The sequence below is a fragment of the Procambarus clarkii genome, chromosome 14 (assembly GCF_040958095.1).
Source record: "Procambarus clarkii isolate CNS0578487 chromosome 14, FALCON_Pclarkii_2.0, whole genome shotgun sequence".
NCBI classification, from domain to species: domain Eukaryota; kingdom Metazoa; phylum Arthropoda; class Malacostraca; order Decapoda; family Cambaridae; genus Procambarus; species Procambarus clarkii.
The window spans coordinates 24062990-24085664 of record NC_091163.1 but is presented as its reverse complement, the minus strand read 5'-3'; positions in this window follow the sequence as shown (position 1 = coordinate 24085664).

The window sequence follows — 22675 nt, the reverse complement described above, 5'->3', positions numbered from 1 at the left end:
TTTTTCATTGGGAGACTTTCTATTACTATTTTGAAAGTAGGCTCTTCCCACGACGCGGAAGGAGTGTAATTTGGGTGTGGATGATCACCCTCTCTATCAAGAATCATGCTTTTTAAATGTAGTCTGTTTAGGACTTTTCCTGCTCTTGCAACCCAAGAGTTTCCATTGTTTTGGCCTAGTCCAACCACCAAGGCCTGCCGTACTGGGATTGGATCAGAAGAAATAATTATCTTACTGATAATTGTAGCTGTCCTTTGTGATATTCTTTCTTGTAGAGAGGGCAAACCCGTCTCCAGTCTAAGAGTTTCAAGCCTGGTCCACATGGGGGCTCCCAGTGCAGCTCTCATAGCATTGTTTTGCGCAACTTCAAGCTTTTTCCACTGTTGGTGTGATAGATTTGTGAGTGCAGGTGCGGCATAATCGATCACTGATCTGACTGCCTGTACATAGTATGTGCGAAGGACTTGCAGATTGGCTCCTCCAGAAAGGGAGGTTAGCGACCTGAGGATTGCCGTCCGGGCCGCAGTTCGCTCTCTCAAGTAAGTGACCTCAGCATTAAAATTCATGTGTGTGTCCAGGATGATTCCTAGATACTGATAGGTGTCGACCCATTCTATTGGTTGACCCTTTACTGTGAGTTGAATGTTGGGCTTCGCTATTTTTATGGGCATGGCCTTTGACTTTGAGGGGTTGAGTTTGATCGCAATCTGTATTGCCTCTTTACTGATGCAGTCTAAGCATTTGGGTGCAAGGCGCGCCGCATCCCTTCCTTTTATGATGATGACAAAGTCGTCCGCGTAGTTTAGCAGCCTGCAGTGATGTGGGAGTTTTAACCTCATTATACTTTCCATTAAACAGTTGAAGAGAAGAGGGCTGAGAATACCTCCTTGCGGTGTACCATTTTCATGTCTTTTGTACTCAGAGACTGTGCCATGAAGTTTTACTCTTGCTTCTCTGTTTATGAGACAGTTTTTGGTCCAGGAGAGCAAGTTGCCTCTGACCTCTTTGTCAATGAGGCAGCAGAGAATAGCTGGGGCGCTAGCCAGTTCAAAGGCTTTTTCGAGGTCCAGGAATATCAGCATTCCTGGTTTGTCATTCAAGTGGGCTAACAGAGTTGTAATACATTCCACTGTGCCAACCCCTCTTTTATAGGCATACATATCATGGTGCAGTTTAGGCATTTTCCACTCCAGTCTGTTGAGTGCCATTCTGTCAGCGGTCTTGGCTGCACAGCTTTGGAGAGAGATGGGCCTGGGATTAGCTGGATCTTTGGGTTTTGGGATCGGCACTATGTCTGCTCTATTCCAAGCAGAAGGTCTAGTTTGAGAAGTCCAGGCTAAATTAATTAACCTTAGGTATGCAGCGTCTCCCTCTGGGCCGAGGTTTCTAATCATTTTATAGGTTATTTTGTCGGCTCCAAATGGATGTATCCTTGGAGTTTTTCTTAGCCCGATTGAGCTCATCCAGTGTGAAGGGGGCATTAGTGTCAGAGACTTCTTCACATGCTGTAAGGATTCTGTGCCACCTTTCTTCCTCTAGTCCGGTCTGTACTGCTAATACATCTGGTGGAAGTTGATTGCTGGCTGCTCTCTCTGCAAACCTGGTTGCCAGTACTTCGGCTTCCTGTTGAGGATCCTTAGGGTGTGGAGCTTTAGGTGTTTTATTCCCTTTGGCCCGGTGAATTTGCTGCCACATCTCTCCGAGAGAGGTGTGTTCATTCAGGTGTGAACACCATTCCAGCCACTTTTGTTCTTTTATTTGTCTGGTCTCTCGATGTACATGTTCCTTGACCTCACAAAGTAAGATCCTGTTGCGGTCACTTGGCTGCTTTTTGTATAGCTTTCTTGTTCTATTGAGTCTATGGTTGAGTTCTTTGACACGTTCGCAATAGTACCAATGATCTTTATGGTGTCCGGTGGACTGTTTTTTCAGTGGGATTGAGTGGTTGGCTGCACTTTGAATCGCTTTGACAAATTCTTGTTCTGCCTGATTAATGTCTTCGGGAAGATCATAGTTTCTTTGCCACTCTGAAATGAGGTTTTGAAATCGGTCCCAGTTTGCTAAAGCAAAGTTCCAGGCTTCAAATGGAGGCGGAGGTGGAGGAGAAGGGATTGATTGATTGATAAAGATTAAGCCACCCAAGAGGTGGCACGGGCATGAATAGCCCGTAAGTGGTACAATTTCCCCCCCCCCCCCGTGTTCTGAGGTTGCATTTAACCATCAAGCTGTTATCGTGGGGGAGGATACTGCTTCACAGTCTTTATGAGGGTGTCCAGCTGCTGGACACCTTTGTTGACCAGGAGAGTGGCTGTGTTGATGGCTTCAGGGTGGCCACTGCATGATTCAGGAACTCTTAAAGCTCTTCTAAGGTCATTGGTTGCTTCACATTCCAGAAGATAGTGATGTGAAAGTGAAAAGTGAAAAGTGATAGTGAAAAGTAATGGCTTTTCTGTGACAGTTTGGCAGAAGATGCACTCTCTCTGTCGGGGTTCACCAATCTCCCAGTTGCATCTGTAACCTAGACGTAGTCTATATAGCCTAACTGCTATTTCCCTGTGGATTAGGAGAAGGGATTGATTGATTGATGAAGATTAAGCCACCCAAAAGGTGGCACGGGCATGAATAGCCCGTAAGTGGTGGCCATTTTAAGCCATTACCAGTATCAGGAGCTGATACTGGAGATCTGTGGAGGTGCGAATGCACCCTGCATGACGGAAGATGTCTTCCTTGTGAATGTGTTAAGATGAAGATGAAGCCACCCAAAAGGTGGCACGGGCATAAATAGCCCGTAAGTAGTGGCCATTTTAAGCCATTACCAGTATCAGGAGCTGATACTGGAGATCTGTGGAGGTGCGAATGCACCCTGCATGACGGGAGATGTCTCCCGGACCAAATGGTGACCAGATGGTGCCGTGAGGAGAAGGGAGAAGGGGGGAGGATATATAGGCCGACACCTGACCAACCCATCCCTAGGAAAGAATTAACCAAAAACAGGTATAGCTTAGCTTAGAATGGTCAAAGAGGATTAAGCGGTCAGAGAAAAAGGATCAAAGATTAAATAAAAGCCTGATGAACACACAATATATGAATTTACAATTTCAATGAGACATTGTAAGCCTCTCTAACAAAGTTTTTTCTTAAACTGTTGTGCAATATTATAACTTAAAAATGGATCAAGTTTGTACATTCCAGTACTAACATTAAGAAGATTTGGACACTGACTGATTAGAGCAGACTCAATCAAATTCCGTTCCACGAAATCCCCACAATTGGTAATGCTTTTTGCGCCATTCCAGTTAATATTGTGATCGCATAAACTCGTATGTAGATACAATGCATTAGACGTTTGGGCAGTTCTAATACTATAAGCATGTTGTGACAACCGCAATTGTAAGGACTTTCCTTTGTCCAAGGTACACAGAATCACAATCATTGCAGGGAATCGAATACACACAACCTGCTGTATCAGGGGAGTTTTTTTTTATTAAATTTAAACATTTATTTAAACATTTATTTTGACCATTCTAAGCTAAGCTATACCTGTTTTTGGTTAATTCTTTCCTAGGGATGGGTTGGTCAGGTGTCGGCCTATATATCCTCCCCCCTTCTCCCTTCTCCTCCCTTGGTCCGGGAGACATCTCCCGTCACGTGAGACCATCTGGTCACCATTCACACACACTTGGTCCGGGAGACATCTCCCGTCACGCAGGGTGCAGTTGCACCTCCACAGATCTCCAGTATCAGCTCTTGATACTGGTAATGGATCAAAAGGGCCACCACTTACGGGCTATTCATGCCCGTGCCACCTTTTGGATGGTTTAATCGTCATCTTGGACACATTCATGGGAGACACCTCCCGTCACGCAGAGTGCACTTGCACCTCCACAGATCAACAGTATCAGCTCTTGATACTGGTGATGGCTCGAAAGGGCCACCACTTACGAGCTATTCATGCCCGTGCCACCTTTTGGGTGGCTTCATCTTCATCTTCTTCATCTGTTTAAAACACGGGAGACATCTCCCGTCACGCTGGGTGCAGTCGCACCTCCACAGATCACCAGTATCATCTATTGATACTGGTGATGGCTTAAAAGGGCCACCACTTACCAATTCATGCCCGTGCCACCTTTTGGGTGGCTTCATCTTCATTTTAACACATTCACAAGGGAGACATCTCCCATCATGCAGGGTGCATTCGCACCTCCACAGATCTCCAGTATCAGCTCTTGATACTGGTAATGGCTTAAAAAGGCCACCACTTACGGGCTATTCATACCCGTGCCACCTTTTGGGTGGCTTAATCTTAATCTTCATCATCCCTTCTCCTCACGGCACCATCTGGTCACCATTTGGTCCGGGAGACATCTCCCGTCATGCAGGGTGCATTCGCACCTCCACAGATCTCCAGTATCAGCTCCTGATACTGGTAATGGCTTAAAATGGCCACTACTTACGGGCTATTTATGCCCGTGCCACCTTTTGGGTGGCTTCATCTTCATCTTAACGCATTCACAAGGAAGACATCTCCCGTCATGCAGGGTGCATTCGCACCTCCACAGATCTCCAGTATCAGCTCCTGATACTGGTAATGGCTTAAAATGGCCACCACTTACGGGCTATTCATGCCCGTGCCACCTTTTGGGTGGCTTAATCTTCATCAATCAATCAATCCCTTCTCCTAATCCACAGGGAAATAGCAGTTAGGCTATATAGACTACGTCTTGGTTACAGATGCAACTGGGAGATTGGTGAACCCCGACAGAGAGAGTGCATCTTCTGCCAAACTGTCACAGAAAAGCCATTACTTCACTATCTTCTGGAATGTGAAGCAACCAATGACCTTAGAAGAGCTTTAAGAGTTCCTGAATCATGCAGTGGCCACCCTGAAGCCATCAACACAGCCACTCTCCTGGTCAACAAAGGTGTCCAGCAGCTGGACACCCTCATAAAGACTGTGAAGCAGTATCCTCCCCCACGATAACAGCTTGATGGTTAAATGCAACCTCAGAACACGGGGGGGGGGGGGGAAATTGTACCACTTACGGGCTATTCATGCCCGTGCCACCTCTTGGGTGGCTTAATCTTTATCAATCAATCAATCCCTTCTCCTCCACCTCCGCCTCCATCTGAAGCCTGGAACTTTGCTTTAGCAAACTGGGACCGATTTCAAAACCTAATTTCAGAGTGGCAAAGAAACTATGATCTTCCCGAAGACATTAATCAGGCAGAACAAGAATTTGTCAAAGCGATTCAAAGTGCAGCCAACCACTCAATCCCACTGAAAAAACAGTCCACCGGACACCATAAAGATCATTGGTACTATTGCGAACGTGTCAAAGAACTCAACCATAGACTCAATAGAACAAGAAAGCTATACAAAAAGCAGCGAAGTGACCGCAACAAGATCTTACTTTGTGAGGTCAAGGAACATGTACATCGAGAGACCAGACAAATAAAAGAACAAAAGTGGCTGGAATGGTGTTCACACCTGAATGAACACACCTCTCTCGGAGAGATGTGGCAGCAGATTCACCGGGCCAAAGGGAATAAAACACCTAAAGCTCCACACCCTAAGGATCCTCAACAGGAAGCCGAAGTACTGGCAACCAGGTTTGCAGAGAGAGCAGCCAGCAATCAACTTCCACCAGATGTATTAGCAGTACAGACCGGACTAGAGGAAGAAAGGTGGCACAGAATCCTTACAGCATGTGAAGAAGTCTCTGACACTAATGCCCCCTTCACACTGGATGAGCTCAATCGGGCTAAGAAAAACTCCAAGGATACATCCCCTGGAGCCGACAAAATAACCTATAAAATGATTAGCAACCTCGGCCCAGAGGGAGACGCTGCATACCTAAGATTAATTAATTTAGCCTGGACTTCTCAAACTAGACCTTCTGCTTGGAATAGAGCAGACATAGTGCCGATCCCAAAACCCAAAGATCCAGCTAATCCCAGGCCCATCTCTCTCCAAAGCTGTGCAGCCAAGACCGCTGACAGAATGGCACTCAACAGACTGGAGTGGAAAATGCCTAAACTGCACCATGATATGTATGCCTATAGAAGAGGGGTTGGCACAGTGGAATGTATTACAACTCTGTTAGCCCACTTGAATGACAGACCAGGAATGCTGATATTCCTGGACCTCGAAAAAGCCTTTGAACTGGCTAGCGCCCCAGCTATTCTCTGCTGCCTCATTGACAAAGAGGTCAGAGGCAACCTGCTCTCCTGGACCAAAAACTGTCTCATAAACAGAGAAGCAAGAGTAAAACTTCATGGCACAGTCTCTGAGTACAAAAGACATGAAAATGGTACACCGCAAGGAGGTATTCTCAGCCCTCTTCTCTTCACCTGTTTAATGGAAAGTATAATGAGGTTGAAACTCCCACATCACTGCAGGCTGCTAAACTACGCGGACGACTTTGTCATCATCATAAAAGGAAGGGATGCGGCGCGCCTTGCACCCAAATGCTTAGACTGCATCAGTAAAGAGGCAAAACAGATTGCGATCAAACTCAACCCCTCAAAGTCAAAGGCCATGCCCATAAAAATAGCGAAGCCCAACATTCAACTCACAGTAAAGGGTCAACCAATAGAATGGGTCGACACCTATCAGTATCTAGGAATCATCCTGGACACACACATGAATTTTAATGCTGAGGTCACTTACTTGAGAGAGCGAACTGCGGCCCGGACGGCAATCCTCAGGTCGCTAACCTCCCTTTCTGGAGGAGCCAATCTGCAAGTCCTTCGCACATACTATGTACAGGCAGTCAGATCAGTGATCGATTATGCCGCATCTGCACTCACAAATCTATCACACCAACAGTGGAAAAAGCTTGAAGTTGCCCAAAACAATGCTATGAGAGCTGCACTGGGAGCCCCCATGTGGACCAGGCTTGAAACTCTTAGACTGGAGACGGGTTTGCCCTCTCTACAAGAAAGAATATCACAAAGGACAGCTACAATTATCAGTAAGATAATTATTTCTTCTGATCCAATCCCAGTACGGCAGGCCTTGGTGGTTGGACTAGGCCAAAACAATGGAAACTCTTGGGTTGCAAGAGCAGGAAAAGTCCTAAACAGACTACATTTAAAAAGCATGATTCTTGATAGAGAGGGTGATCATCCACACCCAAATTACACTCCTTCCGCGTCGTGGGAAGAGCCTACTTTCAAAATAGTAATAGAAAGTCTCCCAATGAAAAAGGCTGCCTATGATCCGACAATCCTAAGGCGCATAATAGAAGAGCAAATGTATAGCATAGCAGTAGCAGGAGCCACCCACATCTTCACAGACGGATTGGTGGACACAGAAAATGAGAGTGCTGGCGCTGCTCTTTGCACGACCAGCGTACAGGCATATTGGAGACTGGGAGGACTAGTATCATCAACCCAAACTGAGCTGTTTGCCATACAACAGGCATTCGCATATGTGATTGCACAAAACACTAAAAATGCAATCATACACACAGACTCAAAAGCTGCACTTCAAATACTAGGACAAAAACAGTGGAAAGATAATGTGGAAATAATTACCACCATTTTGTATCTTGGAGCAGTCGCTAAAGGCAAAGGACTCAACATAACTTTAAACTGGATCCCATCCCATATTGGAATCCCATTAAATGAAAAAGCTGATGAAATTGCTAAATTGGCAACTCGTCATCCAGTGATACATAAAACAATTCAACCCAGCCTAGAGAACATAAAAATCATCATCACCAAAAAACTCTCACATCTCAACAAAGCCTACCTGCACCAGAGAATAGCTGAAGGTTCGCCATCTGCAACATGGTATCTTCAGGCTACCAAATTAGAAAGGTTAAATATCCCAAAAGGAATCCACAGGGAAATAGCAGTTAGGTTATATAGAATACGTCTAGGTTACAGATGCAACTGGGAGATTGGTGAACCCCGACAGAGAGAGTGCATCTTCTGCCAAACTGTCACAGAAAAGCCATTACTTCACTATCTACTGGAATGTGAAGCAACCAATGACCTTAGAAGAGCTTTAAGAGTTCCTGAATTATGCAGTGGCCACCCTGAAGCCATCAACACAGCCACTCTCCTGGTCAACAAAGGTGTCCAGCAGCTGGACACCCTCATAAAGACTGTGAAGCAGTATCCTCCCCCGCGATAACAGCTTGATGGTTAAAAGCAACCTCAGAATACTGAGAAAAAAAAAATTGTACCACTTACGGGCTATTCATGCCCGTGCCACCTCTTGGGTGGCTTAATCTTTATCAATCAATCATCCCTTCTCCTCGGACGGGAGGCATCTTCCGTCACGCAGGGTGCAGTCGCACCTCCACAGATCTCCAGTATCATCTATTGATACTGGTAATGGCTTAAAATGGCCACCACTTACGAGCTATTCATGCCCGTGCCACCTTTTGGGTGGCTTCGTCTTCATCTTAACACATTCACAAGGGAGACATCTCCCGTCATGCAGGGTGCATTCGCACCTCCACAGATCTTCAGTATCAGCTCTTGATACTGGTAATGGCTTAAAAGGGCCACTTACGGGCTATTCATGCCCGTGCCACCTTTTGGGTGACTTAATCTTCATCAATCACCCTTCTCCTGGACACACACAGTTCACCCAGTGACCCAACTGCACGCTGACTTTGTCTCCAGTAGCACAGAGCATCACCTTCACTCACCAGACCACTCCACAAGTGATCATTTGAATTTCATCATGGAATTCCAATTGACTTATAATCGATCCAGTAATGTTGCTCAGTGTAGGAAAAGACCATCGATAATGGATACTAGTTCTGAAAGTGACGGCGAGTGGCATCACGTGAATAAGGCTAACAGGACAAGCCACTCCATGACGACCCATCGCCCATTAATCTCTCCAGCTTCTCCAGCTCTCCCAGCGCCTCAGACTAGATCTACGCTTCCAATCATCAAAGTGCAGCACACGGAAGGTAAGTCTTCCTACGCTACTGTAGTGGACCTGGAAAAGAGTACCCCCAGCTCCAGGTCAGAGCAAAACCTAATCTCAAAGGAGAATACATTCTGAGGCCTAAAGACGAGTCGGCCGGTACGATTCTAAAAAAATACGCAAAATGTGAGGAACTGAAACCAGAGGATAAAATAAGTAAAATCATTGTCCTCCACTATCCCTTGCATATGGCCCTTGGCCATCTCGAAAAGCTGAACTATGTGGTGTCAGCAGAGAGATGCCAGGTACGAACCACAAAACAGGAAACTCGACAAGTCCTTCTCACAGTAAGAGGACGGATCCCGGAGAAACTTGACCTTGGAATCTGGGGTGTGTTCCAACACAGGCCTTACACCCCAGAACCCCTAAGATGCTTTAGATGTCAGAGATTTGGGCATCACAAAGATGGCTGCCAACGCCCAGTGAGGTGCGGAGTCTGCAGCCAACCCCATGATACAAAAACATGTATTGATAAATTCAAGGCAAACCACCCTGTTCAGGCAATATGCCCAAATTGTTCCAAGGCACATGCCTGGAACTTGAAATGCCGTGAAAGGCTCAAAAGGCTTCAAACGAACCCCACCACGCCTACAGCGGAGCCGAAACCCCCACCAAAACTAATACCAGCTCCCATGCCCACTAAAACTGCGTGGGGTCTACCCATTCAGGAAGAGGGGGCACACGGCCCTTCACCATCGGCCATGGTGAAGGGTGAGAAGACAGTACAGGACAAAAAGAAAGATGGAAGACACAAGAATCATGTTCAAAGCAGTCGGGCTCCCATTTCATCCAGCAAGCACACTGGGGCTAATAGGAGTTGCAATTCCAGTGTCAAAGTTACCACCGAGAAGGGTCTAAAAGCTACTAGGCCCCACACCAGCACAACATTAAATAGTGCTCCCACTGAACTGGACGCTCTCTGGCCAATGCTCAAAACTTTGGTCACTGAGTTGATCGAAAGTCTGCTGTCTTCACATGGAATCAAGCAAACCACAGAGACTCGGAAGACAATTGAGCACAAGCTCAAAAAATTCGAAGATGTAATATCCACAAGACAGCAGGGCAGGAGACACCCCCATTAAAAACAGATAGAGTCCAGCTCGTCGGAAAGCGACATTGATGAGTCAATTTCAGGTCCACTAAGAACCTATACACCAATTGCAACTTCCATGGCGTGTTCATCAGACTAAATGGATACCACGGAATTATCAGCAAATTCCAAGAACCTAGAGGTCTAAAGATCCTGCAATGGAATGCGCAAGGACTGCGCACTAAATTGCAACACTTGCAATGCATAGCAGCAACCAAGGGCATAGACATCCTAATACTACAGGAGAGCTTGCTTCGAGCCGGATTAGAACCTAAAATCTCAGGCTATCGAGGCTTCTTCCTTCCATGGATCAATGGGCAATCCAGGGGATGTGCAATCTATGTAAAATGTGACCTGATCTCCAAATCCATAACCAGCCCACCCAATTGTGGAGCAGGGACAGAGGTAATGGGAGTCACCATTGAGCTAAGACACGACAAACTTGAAGTGTTCAATGTGTACAGGTCTCCACAAGCCGAAATGGATCTCGCTGTGTTATTTGGACACGCGACAACAACAAACACAATCATTTGTGGAGATTTTAATGCCCATCATCGATTGGCACTGGGCTCGAACAGAACAAATGAAGCCGGCATACACATTACACATCTACTGGACCAGCTTCCAGAAATACAAATCCTAAACAAGAATGAACCTACCCACATCCAAGGAGGCAGATTAGACCTAACCTTCGTTTCAGCCTCCCTAAGAGATGCAGCAACATGGTCAGTTGAGCCCACACTCACAAGCGACCACTATGGGGTCCAAATTGATCTTCAGTTAGACCTACCCACCCCACCTCCGCCTCCATCTGAAGCCTGGAACTTTGCTTTAGCAAACTGGGACCTATTTCAAAACCTCATTTCAGAGTGGCAAAGAAACTATGATCTACGATCTATGATCATCGCTTGTACAACTCCTAATACATCAGTACAACTCGAAGACAACATTCCACAGTCTGCACCAAACTCAGCCATAGGCTCAGTCTTTGTCTCAACAATAAAATTTTTGCTACCCAAATACCACATCAATTTATACAGATGGATCTCGCATCATCATGAACAACTTGCACTCGGTCACTAGCGTTGTATGGATACCGGAATACCATCTCAAGCAGGGATGGCGGGTACCAAACCAACTATCTAAATCTACTACCCAAAACCCAAAAATCATTTACGTCCTCTAATTACTCAACACAAAGCTGCTATTAGGACAATATCCAACTCTGGCCCCAGATATCACTCGGTACCCTTACTCAAATCTATGAATATGTTAGATATTAAGTCACTGCACATCCTCTCATGTGTATTATATATATATATATATATATATATATATATATATATATATATATATATATATATATATATATATATATATATATAAATATATATATATATATATATATATATATATATATATATATATATATATATATATATATATATATATATATATATATATATATATAATATATATATATATATATATATATATATAAATATATATATATATATATATATATATATATATAAATATATATATATATATATATATATATATATATATATATATAAATATATATATAAATATATATATATATATATATATATATATATATATATATATATATATATATATATATATATATATATATATATATATATATATATATATATATATATACATATATATATATATATACATATATATATATATATATATACATATATATATATATATATATATATATATATATATATATATATATATATATATATATATATATATATATATATATATATATATATATATATATATATATATATATATATTGGTGTATACTGGCAGCAGGTTTTCTTTCAAACATGTTTCATTGAATATGACCGCATATTCTGTATTTATTATTTTCTGGTTTAGGGCTTCTATCCCTCTAACTATTTTCTTAGCATCAGGGCTTAATTGAAATAGGAGTTCTCCAAAACTCATTTTCGTACTTTTAAGGTGAAGAAAAGAAGTGATTTACTATAGAGTGTATTACACTTATTTGTATAATTTGCACGACGTTTCGAACCTCCATGGTTCATTCTCAAGTGAACAGATCTTACAATACTAGTTGATTTTATACCCGCATTAGGTCAGGTGATAATACAATGAAGGTGAAAACATGGGGGGATACATAAGGGATAAATGTGAGGTGAAACATAGAGGCTGCAGAAGGCTTATTGGCCCATACGAGGCATCTCCTATCTAAACACAAAGATTAATCCAGTGTAATTGGCCTGTTATGTTGGACATTGTCTTCTGTGTTGGCATCGATATGTTCTTGTCTTGTCCTTACTCTCATGGTGGGTAGAGTAAATAGTTCCGTGATTTGGGTGTTCATGGTAGGTCGCTCTATTCTTATGTGAATTGCCTCAAGAATTTGTAATCTTCTTGAATCTTGGGTTTTGTACAAAACCCAAGATTCAAATAGCCGAGGCTATTTCAAATAGCCGAGGCTATTTGAGCCACTTCCCCGACGGCAACTCGGATGGTAATCTTGGGCATATCTTGGGGTGTGAGTTTTCATTCGCATATAGTCCTGGGGACCATTCAGGCTTGTTTGCATTTGTGTTCCTCACGTGTGCCCCAAAGAATGAGGTGATTTGGTGAAATGCTATGCCCAAGATTACCATCCGAGTTGCCGTCGGGGAAGTGGCTCAAATAGCCTCGGCTATCACTTCCTTTTGATGGCCGTGATGGTCAAGTGGATTAAGGCGTCCTGTAGTTACCAGTTGCGTTGCTCCTGGGAGTATGGGTTCGAGTCACTTCTGGGGTGTGAGTTTTCATTCGCATATAGTCCTGGGGACCATTCAGGCTTGTTTGCATATATATATATATATATGTATATTAGATGTCTAGTTATAGCAGTAGCCTAATGTCATAGATTTGAAAAACATCCTTGTATGTTTATTGTAAGTAATGCTACAACAATGCTATATAGGTAACATTATGTGGACCATGTTAGAGAGTGTATACATTTAGTTTCCATGTGTATTCATCACATGTATACTGAGAAGATTCCATATTAGTGTTGCACCTTGCATTGCCCATTTGTCCTGACATTATATGAAATTATGGCACTGAAACGTTTTCCACTTAGAAAATCTTATGATACACATGTTGTATATATCTAATATATTTATTCTCTTTGTATGCATATGTATAACCGTTGGCGAATGTCGTTGAATCCTCCCCCCCCCCCTCCCCCCGTGATGTACCGACTTTGCCAGTGTTACCATTTCATATCCATGTGATTTCTTTGTGTACTTATTTGTTAATTCAAGATAATTTCCTTAATGTAGTCAATTATTATTATATATCGTTATGTAAGGTTGTGCCTTATACTCTTTAAGTTGTTGTATAGTGAATTAGAAGTTCCTGAGTGAGTTTATATTGTAAATGAGTTAGCGAGATTTGAAAGTTGAAGGTCAGTTGACTTATTGGAGTTGGTTACAGTGTCGCCTCTCAGCAAGGATGCTCCAGGCGTCACTGTTCTTTGATCTCTTTAGGCGAGCGGACCTGTTAGGGTTTAGTCCGTGATTTGTGACCTTATTTGGGTATTGTGCCTGCTAGATATTACTCATGTAACTGTATGTATTTATATGGATCATTTTCTGCTGTTGTCCATTATGTATACCAGGTGGTAGGTGATTATTATGTGTCTTAATGGGGTGATATATTTTGAGGAACTTGTGAAATACCAAGGTGCTGTAGGTGATATTATTCCTCTTACCTCATGTGTTATTTATTGACACAACCACCCTTGTTGGTATTAGCAGGATATAGGCACTAGTGTTCCACTGCGCTAGGCAAAGTTCCTGGTGTCAGCTAGTGTTGATTGATGCAGTTTGCAGACCTGTATTTGATGTATCATGCCCCAACCCGTTTTCGTAAATTCGTATAGTCAATATTGACTTATTAAATACGTGCATAGGTGATATACTAAACATAATAGATACCCTTAAAAAGCTTCATAGAAAACACCGACCTTACCTAACCTTGTTAGTATGTTAAGATAAGCATCTTATTGCTTCGTAATTACAATTGTTACTTAACCTATACCTATAATAGGTTGAGTAACAATTGTAATTACGAAGCAATAAGATGCTTATCTTAACATACTAACAAGGTTAGGTAAGGTCGGTGTTTTCTATGAAACTTTTTAAGGGTATCTATTATGTTTAGTATGTCACCTATGCACTTATTTAATAAGTCAATATTGACTATACGAATTTGCGAGAACGGGTTGCAAGCCCAGTTGTCGAGAAGCTGGATATAGAGTATTGTTGATATGTGATATTAGTAGAGTGTTTTATTTATTACTGTTGTGAGAGGTTCTTAATGTCAGTAAACTGGAATATTTGTTGCTGCTGCCCTCGATGCCTGCACGGCGGGGTGACCTCAAGGCCCAGGAGCGCGATCTACCCACCTTTGACCCTCTAGAGGCAGAGGCTTTCTTCAACCATTTTGAGAGGATGGAAACATTGAAGTAATGGCTGGAAGAGGATTGGGCTGCGTTAGTGTAGAGTAGATTGACAGGTGAGGCCAGAGAGGCTTATAACATGTTGGAACTTGAGAAGTGCGCCATATACGACACGATCAAGAAAGCGGTGCTCCACTCGTATAAATTAACCCCGGAGATTTACAGGAAATGCTTCCATGAGTGCATAAGAGCATCTGGAAGGTCATATGCTGAGACTGCTCGGGACATGGAGCGCAGGTTCCTACGATGGTTGCAGGTCAAAGAGGTAGAGACGATGGAGGAGCTGAAACAGTTGATTGTGATTGAAAAATTCATGTCGATGCTCCACCCAGAACTCAAGGTCAGAATAAAGGAGGCAGGTATTAAGGACCTTATGGCTGCTGCAGACAGAGCAGACATGCTGGAGGAGGCACTACATCTTAGAAAGGAGGGACCGCCCAGGCACTCGCCTTACCCCAGGTTTGGGGGGAAACTTCTAGAGTTCGGGAGGAGCGGGGACTCTCCCAAGAGTAGTTTACCCAGTGAGGTAAACCGGTTCAAGAGATCAGGGGAACCGGTGAGGAGACCCCAAAGGGGGAACGCCAGGACTGGTGCTGGAGCAGGGAACGCTGCCAGGGAGACGACGACCAGGGGCGCGAGGAGGACGCAGGGGACGGCGGTTTCCAGGAGCATTTCCAGAGTGACCGGTGGGGGGTCGCTTCCCAGGAGAGGCAGATGTTTTAATTGTGGCAGGTATGGACACTTCGCACATGAGCGTGGTCGCCCCAGGCAACACGGAAATGTGGAACTGGTCAGAATGGTCGACTAAGGAGCCGAGGATATTTTGAGCGGATCTCCACTAGAAAGGGAGGAAAAGATTCATCCTTTTATTTGTGAGGATAAAGGGATCCGACCCCCTTCCAGTGAAGATGTTAAGAGATACTGGGGCGGACTTTACCCTGGTGAGTGAAGCCCTATTCCCTGAGGGTTATGAGAACACCAGTGTGGGGGTGGCCATGGTGACCACTGTGGGTGGCCCAGTGAGAATGCCCCTTCAAGAGGTGACTTTAGACTCTGACTACGGCTGCAAGACCCTAGTGGTGGGGGTCTGCGCCTTGATGCCTAAGATGGAGGCCCAGGTCATTTTGGGAAATGACTCCTGTGGGGGATGTGTCCTCTCAAACCTCATTAAGGGCGAGGAGTGTTTGGAACACTATAGAAAGGGAGGCAGTACGTTGGACACCTGGGGAAACGCAAGGGAAATCGCCGAGGGAGCATTTCCTGTGTGCGCAGTAATCCCGAGACAGTGTGTCGAAGGCGAAACGAGTGGATCTGGTCAGGCTGGAGACGATGTGCCTGACAAGCCTGAATGGTCCCCAGGACTATATGCGAATGAAAACTCACACCCCAGAAGTGACTCGAACCCATACTCCCAGGAGCAACGCAACTGGTAACTACAGGGCGCCTTAATCCACTTGACCATCACGGCCATCAAAAGGAAGTGATAGCCGAGGCTATTTGAGCCACTTCCCCGACGGCAACTCGGATGGTAATCTTGGGCATAGCATTTCACCAAATCACCTCATTCTTTGGGGCACACGTGAGGAACACAAATGCAAACAAGCCTGAATGGTCCCCAGGACTATATGCGAATGAAAACTCACACCCCAAGATATGCCCAAGATTACCATCCGAGTTGCCGTCGGGGAAGTGGCTCAAATAGCCTCGGCTATTTGAAATAGCCTCGGCTATTTGAATCTTGGGTTTTGTACAAAACCCAAGATTCAAGAAGATTACAAATTCTTGAGGCAATTCACATAAGAATAGAGCGACCTACCATGAACACCCAAATCACGGAACTATTTACTCTACCCACCATGAGAGTAAGGACAAGACAAGAACATATCGATGCCAACACAGAAGACAATGTCCAACATAACAGGCCAATTACACTGGATTAATCTTTGTGTTTAGATAGGAGATGCCTCGTATGGGCCAATAAGCCTTCTGCAGCCTCTATGTTTCACCTCACATTTATCCCTTATGTATCCCCCCATGTTTTCACCTTCATTGTATTATCACCTGACCTAATGCGGGTATAAAATCAACTAGTATTGTAAGATCTGTTCACTTGAGAATGAACCATGGAGGTTCGAAACGTCGTGCAAATTATACAAATAAGTGTAATACACTCTATAGTAAATCACTTATTTTCTTCACCTTAAAAGTACGAAAATGAGTTTTGGAGAACTCCTATTTCAATTAAGCCCTGATGCTAAGAAAATAGTTAGAGGGATAGAAGCCCTAAACCAGAAAATAATAAATACAGAATATGCGGTCATATTCAATGAAACATGTTTGAAAGAAAACCTGCTGCCAGTATACACCAATATATATATATATATATATATATATATATATATATATATATATATATATATATATATATATATATATATATATATATATATATATATATATATAATATATATATATATATATATATATATATATATATATATATATATATATATATATATATATATATAATATATATATATATATATATATATATAATATATATATATATATATATATATATTATATATATATATATATATATATATATATATATATATATATATATATATATATATATATATATATATATATATAATACACATGAGAGGATGTGCAGTGACTTAATATCTAACATATTCATAGATTTGAGTAAGGGTACCGAGTGATGTCTGGGGCCAGAGTTGGATATTGTCCTAATAGCAGCTTTGTGTTGAGTAATTAGAGGACGTAAATGATTTTTGGGTTTTGGGTAGTAGATTTAGATAGTTGGTTTGGTACCCGCCATCCCTGCTTGAGATGGTATTCCAGTATCCATACAACGCTAGTGACCGAGTGCAAGTTGTTCATGATGATGCGAGATCCATCTGTATAAATTGATGTGGTATTTGGGTAGCAAAAATTTTATTGTTGAGACAAAGACTGAGCCTATGGCTGAGTTTGGTGCAGACTGTGGAATGTTGTCTTCGAGTTGTACTGATGTATTAGGAGTTGTACAAGCGATGATCATAGATCGTAGATCATAGTTTCATTGCCACTCTGAAATGAGGTTTTGAAATAGGTCCCAGTTTGCTAAAGCAAAGTTCCAGGCTTCAGATGGAGGCGGAGGTGGGGTGGGTAGGTCTAACTGAAGATCAATTTGGACCCCATAGTGGTCGCTTGTGAGTGTGGGCTCAACTGACCATGTTGCTGCATCTCTTAGGGAGGCTGAAACGAAGGTTAGGTCTAATCTGCCTCCTTGGATGTGGGTAGGTTCATTCTTGTTTAGGATTTGTATTTCTGGAAGCTGGTCCAGTAGATGTGTAATGTGTATGCCGGCTTCATTTGTTCTGTTCGAGCCCAGTGCCAATCGATGATGGGCATTAAAATCTCCACAAATGATTGTGTTTGTTGTTGTCGCGTGTCCAAATAACACAGCGAGATCCATTTCGGCTTGTGGAGACCTGTACACATTGAACACTTCAAGTTTGTCGTGTCTTAGCTCAATGGTGACTCCCATTACCTCTGTCCCTGCTCCACAATTGGGTGGGCTGGTTATGGATTTGGAGATCAGGTCACATTTTACATAGATTGCACATCCCCTGGATTGCCCATTGATCCATGGAAGGAAGAAGCCTCGATAGCCTGAGATTTTAGGTTCTAATCCGGCTCGAAGCAAGCTCTCCTGTAGTATCAGGATGTCTATGCCCTTGGTTGCTGCTATGCATTGCAAGTGTTGCAATTTAGTGCGCAGTCCTTGCGCATTCCATTGCAGGATCTTTAGACCTCTAGGTTCTTGGAATTTGCTGATAATTCCGTGGTATCCATTTAGTCTGATGAACACGCCATGGAAGTTGCAATTGGTGTATAGGTTCTTAGTGGACCTGAAATTGACTCATCAATGTCGCTTTCCGACGAGCTGGACTCTATCTGTTTTTAATGGGGGTGTCTCCTGCCCTGCTGTCTTGTGGATATTACATCTTCGAATTTTTTGAGCTTGTGCTCAATTGTCTTCCGAGTCTCTGTGGTTTGCTTGATTCCATGTGAAGACAGCAGACTTTCGATCAACTCAGTGACCAAAGTTTTGAGCATTGGCCAGAGAGCGTCCAGTTCAGTGGGAGCACTATTTAATGTTGTGCTGGTGTGGGGCCTAGTAGCTTTTAGACCCTTCTCGGTGGTAACTTTGACACTGGAATTGCAACTCCTATTAGCCCCAGTGTGCTTGCTGGATGAAATGGGAGGCCGACTGCTTTGAACATGATTCTTGTGTCCTCCATCTTTCTTTTTGTCCTGTACTGTCTTCTCACCCTTCACCATGGCCGATGGTGAAGGGCCGTGTGCCCCCTCTTCCTGAATGGGTAGACCCCACGCAGTTTTAGTGGGCATGGGAGCTGGTATTAGTTTTGGTGGGGGTTTCGGCTCCGCTGTAGGCGTGGTGGGGTTCGTTTGAAGCCTTTTGAGCCTTTCACGGCATTTCAAGTTCCAGGCATGTGCCTTGGAACAATTTGGGCATATTGCCTGAACAGGGTGGTTTGCCTTGAATTTATCAATACATGTTTTTGTATCATGGGGTTGGCTGCAGACTCCGCACCTCACTGGGCATTGGCAGCCATCTTTGTGATGCCCAAATCTCTGACATCTAAAGCATCTTAGGGGTTCTGGGGTGTAAGGCCTGTGTTGGAACACACCCCAGATTCCAAGGTCAAGTTTCTCCGGGATCCGTCCTCTTACTGTGAGAAGGACTTGTCGAGTTTCCTGTTTTGTGGTTCGTACCTGGCATCTCTCTGCTGACACCACATAGTTCAGCTTTTCGAGATGGCCAAGGGCCATATGCAAGGGATAGTGGAGGACAATGATTTTACTTATTTTATCCTCTGGTTTCAGTTCCTCACATTTTGCGTATTTTTTTAGAATCGTACCGGCCGACTCGTCTTTAGGCCTCAGAATGTATTCTCCTTTGAGATTAGGTTTTGCTCTGACCTGGAGCTGGGGGTACTCTTTTTCCAGGTCCACTACAGTAGCGTAGGAAGACTTACCTTCCGTGTGCTGCACTTTGATGATTGGAAGCGTAGATCTAGTCTGAGGCGCTGGGAGAGCTGGAGAAGCTGGAGAGATTAATGGGCGATGGGTCGTCATGGAGTGGCTTGTCCTGTTAGCCTTATTCACGTGATGCCACTCGCCGTCACTTTCAGAACTAGTATCCATTATCGATGGTCTTTTCCTACACTGAGCAACATTACTGGATCGATTACTGGTCAATTGGAATTCCATGATGAAATTCAAATGATCACTTGTGGAGTGGTCTGGTGAGTGAAGGTGATGCTCTGTGCTACTGGAGACAAAGTCAGCGTGCAGTTGGGTCACTGGGTGAACTGTGTGTGTCCAGGAGAAGGGTGATTGATGAAGATTAAGTCACCCAAAAGGTGGCACGGGCATGAATAGCCCGTAAGTGGCCCTTTTAAGCCATTACCAGTATCAAGAGCTGATACTGAAGATCTGTGGAGGTGCGAATGCACCCTGCATGACGGGAGATGTCTCCCTTGTGAATGTGTTAAGATGAAGACGAAGCCACCCAAAAGGTGGCACGGGCATGAATAGCTCGTAAGTGGTGGCCATTTTAAGCCATTACCAGTATCAATAGATGATACTGGAGATCTGTGGAGGTGCGACTGCACCCTGCGTGACGGAAGATGCCTCCCGTCCGAGGAGAAGGGATGATTGATTGATAAAGATTAAGCCACCCAAGAGGTGGCACGGGCATGAATAGTCCGTAAGTGGTACAATTTTTTTTTTCTCAGTATTCTGAGGTTGCTTTTAACCATCAAGCTGTTATCGCGGGGGAGGATACTGCTTCACAGTCTTTATGAGGGTGTCCAGCTGCTGGACACCTTTGTTGACCAGGAGAGTGGCTGTGTTGATGGCTTCAGGGTGGCCACTGCATAATTCAGGAACTCTTAAAGCTCTTCTAAGGTCATTGGTTGCTTCACATTCCAGTAGATAGTGAAGTAATGGCTTTTCTGTGACAGTTTGGCAGAAGATGCACTCTCTCTGTCGGGGTTCACCAATCTCCCAGTTGCATCTGTAACCTAGACGTATTCTATATAACCTAACTGCTATTTCCCTGTGGATTCCTTTTGGGATATTTAACCTTTCTAATTTGGTAGCCTGAAGATACCATGTTGCAGATGGCGAACCTTCAGCTATTCTCTGGTGCAAGTAGGCTTTGTTGAGATGTGAGAGTTTTTTGGTGATGATGATTTTTATGTTCTCTAGGCTGGGTTGAATTGTTTTATGTATCACTGGATGACGAGTTGCCAATTTAGCAATTTCATCAGCTTTTTCATTTAATGGGATTCCAATATGGGATGGGATCCAGTTTAAAGTTATGTTGAGTCCTTTGCCTTTAGCGACTGCTCCAAGATACAAAATGGTGGTAATTATTTCCACATTATCTTTCCACTGTTTTTGTCCTAGTATTTGAAGTGCAGCTTTTGAGTCTGTGTGTATGATTGCATTTTTAGTGTTTTGTGCAATCACATATGCGAATGCCTGTTGTATGGCAAACAGCTCAGTTTGGGTTGATGATACTAGTCCTCCCAGTCTCCAATATGCCTGTACGCTGGTCGTGCAAAGAGCAGCGCCAGCACTCTCATTTTCTGTGTCCACCAATCCGTCTGTGAAGATGTGGGTGGCTCCTGCTACTGCTATGCTATACATTTGCTCTTCTATTATGCGCCTTAGGATTGTCGGATCATAGGCAGCCTTTTTCATTGGGAGACTTTCTATTACTATTTTGAAAGTAGGCTCTTCCCACGACGCGGAAGGAGTGTAATTTGGGTGTGGATGATCACCCTCTCTATCAAGAATCATGCTTTTTAAATGTAGTCTGTTTAGGACTTTTCCTGCTCTTGCAACCCAAGAGTTTCCATTGTTTTGGCCTAGTCCAACCACCAAGGCCTGCCGTACTGGGATTGGATCAGAAGAAATAATTATCTTACTGATAATTGTAGCTGTCCTTTGTGATATTCTTTCTTGTAGAGAGGGCAAACCCGTCTCCAGTCTAAGAGTTTCAAGCCTGGTCCACATGGGGGCTCCCAGTGCAGCTCTCATAGTATTGTTTTGGGCAACTTCAAGCTTTTTCCACTGTTGGTGTGATAGATTTGTGAGTGCAGGTGCGGCATAATCGATCACTGATCTGACTGCCTGTACATAGTATGTGCGAAGGACTTGCAGATTGGCTCCTCCAGAAAGGGAGGTTAGCGACCTGAGGATTGCCGTCCGGGCCGCAGTTCGCTCTCTCAAGTAAGTGACCTCAGCATTAAAATTCATGTGTGTCCAGGATGATTCCTAGATACTGATAGGTGTCGACCCATTCTATTGGTTGACCCTTTACTGTGAGTTGAATGTTGGGCTTCGCTATTTTTATGGGCATGGCCTTTGACTTTGAGGGGTTGAGTTTGATCGCAATCTGTTTTGCCTCTTTACTGATGCAGTCTAAGCATTTGGGTGCAAGGCGCGCCGCATCCCTTCCTTTTATGATGATGACAAAGTCGTCCGCGTAGTTTAGCAGCCTGCAGTGATGTGGGAGTTTCAACCTCATTATACTTTCCATTAAACAGTTGAAGAGAAGAGGGCTGAGAATACCTCCTTGCGGTGTACCATTTTCATGTCTTTTGTACTCAGAGACTGTGCCATGAAGTTTTACTCTTGCTTCTCTGTTTATGAGACAGTTTTTGGTCCAGGAGAGCAGGTTGCCTCTGACCTCTTTGTCAATGAGGCAGCAGAGAATAGCTGGGGCGCTAGCCAGTTCAAAGGCTTTTTCGAGGTCCAGGAATATCAGCATTCCTGGTCTGTCATTCAAGTGGGCTAACAGAGTTGTAATACATTCCAATGTGCCAACCCCTCTTCTATAGGCATACATATCATGGTGCAGTTTAGGCATTTTCCACTCCAGTCTGTTGAGTGCCATTCTGTCAGCGGTCTTGGCTGCACAGCTTTGGAGAGAGATGGGCCTGGGATTAGCTGGATCTTTGGGTTTTGGGATCGGCACTATGTCTGCTCTATTCCA